Source organism: Larus michahellis, unplaced genomic scaffold, assembly GCF_964199755.1.
Source record: "Larus michahellis unplaced genomic scaffold, bLarMic1.1 SCAFFOLD_38, whole genome shotgun sequence".
Taxonomy (NCBI): domain Eukaryota; kingdom Metazoa; phylum Chordata; class Aves; order Charadriiformes; family Laridae; genus Larus; species Larus michahellis.
This window is the reverse complement of record NW_027436101.1, coordinates 699,733-706,211: the sequence shown is the minus strand read 5'-3', so window position 1 is coordinate 706,211 and position 6,479 is coordinate 699,733.

Genomic DNA, 6,479 nt, shown 5'->3' with positions numbered 1-6,479 from the left:
TCTGGCGACAGCTCCCACGCCCGAAGAGCCAGGAGGGAAAGCCGTGCCTCGTTGGAAAGCTCTTTGGCAGCCGCTCGCGTGGCCCCACAGCCCATGGGGCTGCGGGCTTTGCGGCGGCCGTCAGCCTCGGCGCCATCGGCGCCCACGTCGGGCGGCCGCGCCAGCCTGTGAAGTATTTTCCGGTAGGGCCGCGGCTCTGGCGACAGCTCCCACGCCCGAAGAGCCAGGAGGGAAAGCCGTGCCTCATTGGAAAGCTCTTTGGCAGCCACTCACGTGGCCCCACAGCCCGTGGGGCTGCGGGCTTTGCGGCGGCCGTCAGCCTGGGCGACACCGGCGCCCAGGTGGGGCTGCCGCGCCAGCCTGCAAAGAATTTTCCGGTAGGGCCGCGGCTCTGGCGACAGCTCCCACGCCCGAAGAGCCAGGAGGGAAAGCCGTGCCTCGTTGGAAAGCTCTTTGGCAGCCGCTCGCGTGGCCCCACAGCCCATGGGGCTGCGGGCTTTGCGGCGGCCGTCAGCCTCAGCGCCACCGGCGCCCACGTGGCGCCGCCGCACCAGCCTGCGAAGCATTTTCCGGTAGGGCCGCGTCTCTGGCGACAGCTCCCACGCCCGAAGAGCCAGGAGGGAAAGCCGTGCCTCGTTGGAAAGCTCTTTGGCAGCCGCTCACGTGGCCCCACAGCCCGTGGGGCTGCGGGCTTTGCGGCGGCCGTCAGCCTCGGCACCATCGGCGCCCACGTCGGGCCGACGCGCCAGCCTGTTAAGCATTTTCCGGTAGGGCCGCGGCCCTGGCGACAGCTCCCACGCCCGAAGAGCCAGGAGGGAAAGCCGTGCCTCGTTGGAAAGCTCTTTGGCAGCCGCTCGCGTGGCCCCACAGCCCATGGGGCTGCGGGCTTTGCGGCGGCCGTCAGCCTGGGCAACACCGGCGCCCACGTGGCGCCGCCGCACCAGCCTGCGAAGCATTTTGCGGTAGGGCCGCGGCTCTGGCGACAGCTCCCACACCCGAAGAGCCAGGAGGGAAAGCCGTGCCTCGTTGGAAAGCTCTTTGGCAGCCGCTCGTGTGGCCCCACAGCCCGTGGGGCTGTGGGGTTTCCGGCCGCCGTCAGCCTGGGCGCCACCGGCGCCCACGTGGGGCCGCTGCGCCAGCCTGCAAAGCATTTTCCAGTAGGGCCGCGTCTCTGGCGACAGCTCCCACGCCCGAAGAGCCAGGAGGGAAAGCCATGCCTCGTTGGAAAGCTCTTTGGCAGCCGCTCGCGTGGCCCCACAGCCCATGGGGCTGTGGGCTTTGCGGCGGCCGTCAGCCTGGGCGCCTCCGGCGCCCACGTCGGGCCGCCACGCCAGCCTGCAAAGCATTTTCCGGTAGGGCCGCGGCTCTGGCGACAGCTCCCACGCCCGAAGAGCCAGGAGGGAAAGCCGTGCCTCGTTGGAAAGCTCTTTGGCAGCCGCTCGCGTGGCCCCACAGCCCATGGGTCTGCGGGCTTTGCGGCGGCCGTCAGCCTCGGCGACACCGGTGCCCAGGTGGGGCCGCCGCGCCAGCCTGCGAAGCATTTTCCGGTAGGGCCGCGTCTCTGGCGACAGCTCCCTCGCCCGAAGAGCCAGGAGGGAAAGCCGTGCCTCGTTGGAAAGCTCTTTGGCAGCCGCTCGCGTGGCCCCACAGCCCGTGGGGCTGCGGGCTTTCCGGCGGCCGTCAGCCTCGGCGCCATCGGCGCCCACGTCGGGCCGCCGCGCCAGCCTGTGAAGCATTTTCCGGTAGGGCCGCGGCTCTGGCGACAGCTCCCACGCCCGAAGAGCCAGGAGGGAAAGCCGTGCCTCGTTGGAAAGCTCTTTGGCAGCCGCTCGCGTGGCCCCACAGCCCATGGGGCTGCGGGCTTTGCGGCGGCCGTCAGCCTGGGCGCCACCGGCGCCCACGTGGCGCCGCCGCGCCAGCCTGCGAAGCATTTTCCGGTAGGGCCGCGGCTCTGGCGACAGCTCCCACGCCCGAAGAGCCAGGAGGGAAAGCCATGCCTCGTTGGAAAGCTCTTTGGCAGCTGCTCGCGTGGCCCCACTTTCGATGGGGCTGCGGGCTTTGCGGCAGCCGTCAGCCTCGGCGCCACCGGTGCCCACGTCGGGCCGCTGCGCCAGCCTGCAAAGCATTTTCCGGTAGGGCCGCGTCTCTGGCGACAGCTCCCACGCCCGAAGAGCCAGGAGGGAAAGCCGTGCCTCGTTGGAAAGCTCTTTGGCAGCCGCTCGCGTGGCCCCACAGCCCATGGGGCTGCGGGCTTTGCGGCGGCCGTCAGCCTGGGCGACACCGGCGCCCACGTGGCGCCGCCGCGCCAGCCTGCGAAGCATTTTCCGGTAGGGCCGCGGCTCTGGCGACAGCTCCCACGCCCGAAGAGCCAGGAGGGAAAGCCGTGCCTCGTTGGAAAGCTCTTTGGCAGCCGCTTGTGTGGCCCCACAGCCCGTGGGGCTGCGGGCTTTGCGGCGGCCGTCAGCCTGGGCGACACCGGCGCCCAGGTGGGCCTGCCGCGCCAGCCTGCAAAGAATTTTCCGGTAGGGCCGCGGCTCTGGCGACAGCTCCCACGCCCGAAGAGCCAGGAGGGAAAGCCGTGCCTCGTTGGAAAGCTCTTTGGCAGCCGCTGGCGTGGCCCCACAGCCCATGGGGCTGCGGGCTTTGCGGCGGCCGTCAGCCTCAGCGCCACCGGCGCCCACGTGGCGCCGCCGCACCAGCCTGCGAAGCATTTTCCGGTAGGGCCGCGTCTCTGGCGACAGCTCCCACGCCCGAAGAGCCAGGAGGGAAAGCCGTGCCTCGTTGGAAAGCTCTTTGGCAGCCGCTCACGTGGCCCCACAGCCCGTGGGGCTGCGGGCTTTGCGGCGGCCGTCAGCCTCGGCACCATCGGTGCCCACGTCGGGCCGACGCGCCAGCCTGTTAAGCATTTTCCGGTAGGGCCGCAGCTCTGGCGACAGCTCCCACGCCCGAAGAGCCAGGAGGGAAAGCCGTGCCTCGTTGGAAAGCTCTTTGGCAGCCGCTCGCGTGGCCCCACAGCCCATGGGGCTGCGGGCTTTGCGGCGGCCGTCAGCCTGGGCAACACCGGCGCCCACGTGGCGCCGCCGCACCAGCCTGCGAAGCATTTTCCGGTAGGGCCGCGGCTCTGGCGACAGCTCCCACGCCCGAAGAGCCAGGAGGGAAAGCCGTGCCTCGTTGGAAAGCTCTTTGGCAGCCGCTCGTGTGGCCCCACAGCCCGTGGGGCTGTGGGGTTTCCGGCGGCCGTCAGCCTGGACGCCACCGGCGCCCACGTGGGGCCGCTGCGCCAGCCTGCAAAGCATTTTCCAGTAGGGCCGCGTCTCTGGCGACAGCTCCCACGCCCGAAGAGCCAGGAGGGAAAGCCATGCCTCGTTGGAAAGCTCTTTGGCAGCCACTCGCGTGGCCCCACAGCCCGTGGGGCTGCGGGCTTTGCGGCGGCTGTCAGCCACGGCGCCATCGGCGCCCAGGTCGGGCCGCCGCGCCAGCCTGCGAAGCATTTTCCGGTAGAGCCGCGTCTCTGGCAACAGCTCCCACGCCTGAAGAGCCAGGAGGGAAAGCCGTGCCTCGTTGGAAAGCTCTTTGGCAGCCACTCACGTGGCCCCACAGCCCGTGGGGCTGCGGGCTTTCCGGCGGCTGTCAGCCTCGGCGCCACCGGCGCCCACGTGGCGCGAGCGCGCCAGCCTGCAAAGCATTTTCCGGTAGGGCCGCGGCTCTGGCGACAGCTCCCACGCCCGAAGAGCCAGGAGGGAAAGCCATGCCTCGTTGGAAAGCTCTTTGGCAGCCGCTCGCGTGGCCCCACAGCCCATGGGGCTGTGGGCTTTGCGGCGGCCGTCAGCCTGGGCGACACCGGCGCCCACGTCGGGCCGCCACGCCAGCCTGCAAAGCATTTTCCGGTAGGGCCGCGGCTCTGGCGACAGCTCCCACGCCCGAAGAGCCAGGAGGGAAAGCCGTGCCTCGTTGGAAAGCTCTTTGGCAGCCGCTCGCGTGGCCCCACAGCCCATGGGTCTGCGGGCTTTGCGGCGGCCGTCAGCCTCGGCGACACCGGTGCCCAGGTGGGGCCGCCGCGCCAGCCTGCGAAGCATTTTCCAGTAGGGCCGCGTCTCTGGCGACAGCTCCCACGCCCGAAGAGCCAGGAGGGAAAGCCATGCCTCGTTGGAAAGCTCTTTGGCAGCCGCTCGCGTGGCCCCACAGCCCATGGGGCTGCGGGCTTTGCGGCGGCCGTCAGCCTGGGCGCCTCCGGCGCCCACGTCGGGCCGCCACGCCAGCCTGCAAAGCATTTTCCGGTAGGGCCGCGGCTCTGGCGACAGCTCCCACGCCCGAAGAGCCAGGAGGGAAAGCCGTGCCTCGTTGGAAAGCTCTTTGGCAGCCGCTCGCGTGGCCCCACAGCCCATGGGTCTGCGGGCTTTGCGGCGGCCGTCAGCCTCGGCGACACCGGTGCCCAGGTGGGGCCGCCGCGCCAGCCTGCGAAGCATTTTCCGGTAGGGCCGCGTCTCTGGCGACAGCTCCCTCGCCCGAAGAGCCAGGAGGGAAAGCCGTGCCTCGTTGGAAAGCTCTTTGGCAGCCGCTCGCGTGGCCCCACAGCCCGTGGGGCTGCGGGCTTTGCGGCGGCCGTCAGCCTCGGCGCCATCGGCGCCCACGTCGGGCCGCCGCGCCAGCCTGTGAAGCATTTTCCGGTAGGGCCGCGGCTCTGGCGACAGCTCCCACGCCCGAAGAGCCAGGAGGGAAAGCCGTGCCTCATTGGAAAGCTCTTTGGCAGCCGCTCACGTGGCCCCACAGCCCGTGGGGCTGCGGGCTTTGCGGCGGCCGTCAGCCTGGGCGACACCGGCGCCCAGGTGATGCCGCCGCGCCAGCCTGCGAAGCATTTTCCGGTAGGGCCGCGTCTCTGGCAACAGCTCCCACGCCCGAAGAGCCAGGAGGGAAAGCCGTGCCTCGTTGGAAAGCTCTTTGGCAGCCACTCACGTGGCCCCACAGCCCGTGGGGCTGCGGGCTTTCCGGCGGCTGTCAGCCTTGGCGCCACCGGTGCCCACGTGGCGCGAGCGCGCCAGCCTGCAAAGCATTTTCCGGTAGGGCCGCGGCTCTGGCGACAGCTCCCACGGCCGAAGAGCCAGGAGGGAAAGCCGTGCCTCGTTGGAAAGCTCTTTGGCAGCCGCTCGCGTGGCCCCACAGCCCATGGGGCTGCGGGCTTTGCGGCGGCCGTCAGCCTGGGCGCCTCCGGCGCCCACGTCGGGCCGCCACGCCAGCCTGCGAAGCATTTTCCGGTAGGGCCGCGGCTCTGGCGACAGCTCCCACGCCCGAAGAGCCAGGAGGGAAAGCCGTGCCTCGTTGGAAAGCTCTTTGGCAGCCGCTCGCGTGGCCCCACAGCCCATGGGGCTGCGGGCTTTGCGGCGGCCGTCAGCCTCGGCGACACCGGCACCCAGGTGGGGCCGCCGCGCCAGCCTGCGAAGCATTTTCCGGTAGGGCCGCGGCTCTGGCGACAGCTCTCACGCCCGAAGAGCCAGGAGGGAAAGCCGTGCCTCGTTGGAAAGCTCTTTGGCAGCCGCTCGCGTGGCCCCACAGCCCGTGGGGCTGCGGGCTTTGCGGCGGCCGTCAGCCTGGGCGACACCGGCGCCCAGGTGATGCCGCCGCGCCAGCCTGCGAAGCATTTTCCGGTAGGGCCGCGGCTCTGGCGACAGCTCCCACGCCCGAAGAGCCAGGAGGGAAAGCCGTGCCTCGTTGGAAAGCTCTTTGGCAGCCGCTCGCGTGGCCCCACAGCCCATGGGGCTGCGGGCTTTGCGGCGGCCGTCAGCCTGGGCGACACCGGCGCCCACGTGGGGCCGCCGCGCCAGCCTGCGAAGCATTTTCCGGTAGGGCCGCGGCTCTGGCGACAGCTCCCACGCCCGAAGAGCCAGGAGGGAAAGCCGTGCCTCGTTGGAAAGCTCTTTGGCAGCCGCTCGTGTGGCCCCACAGCCCGTTGGGCTGTGGGCTTTGCGGCGGCCGTCAGCCTGGGCGCCACCGGTGCCCACGTCGGGCCGCCGCGCCAGCCTGCGAAGCATTTTCCGGTAGGGCCGCGGCTCTGGCGACAGCTCCCACGCCCGAAGAGCCAGGAGGGAAAGCATTGCCTCGTTGGAAAGCTCTTTGGCAGCTGCTCGCGTGGCCCCACTGTCGATGGGGCTGCGGGCTTTGCGGCAGCCGTCAGCCTCGGCGCCACCGGTGCCCACGTCGGGCCGCTGCGCCAGCCTGCAAAGCATTTTCCGGTAGGGCCGCGTCTCTGGCGACAGCTCCCACGCCCGAAGAGCCAGGAGGGAAAGCCGTGCCTCGTTGGAAAGCTCTTTGGCAGCCGCTCGCGTGGCCCCACAGCCCATGGGGCTGCGGGCTTTGCGGCGGCCGTCAGCCTCGGCACCATCGGTGCCCACGTCGGGCCGACGCGCCAGCCTGTTAAGCATTTTCCGGTAGGGCCGCAGCTCTGGCGACAGCTCCCACGCCCGAAGAGCCAGGAGGGAAAGCCG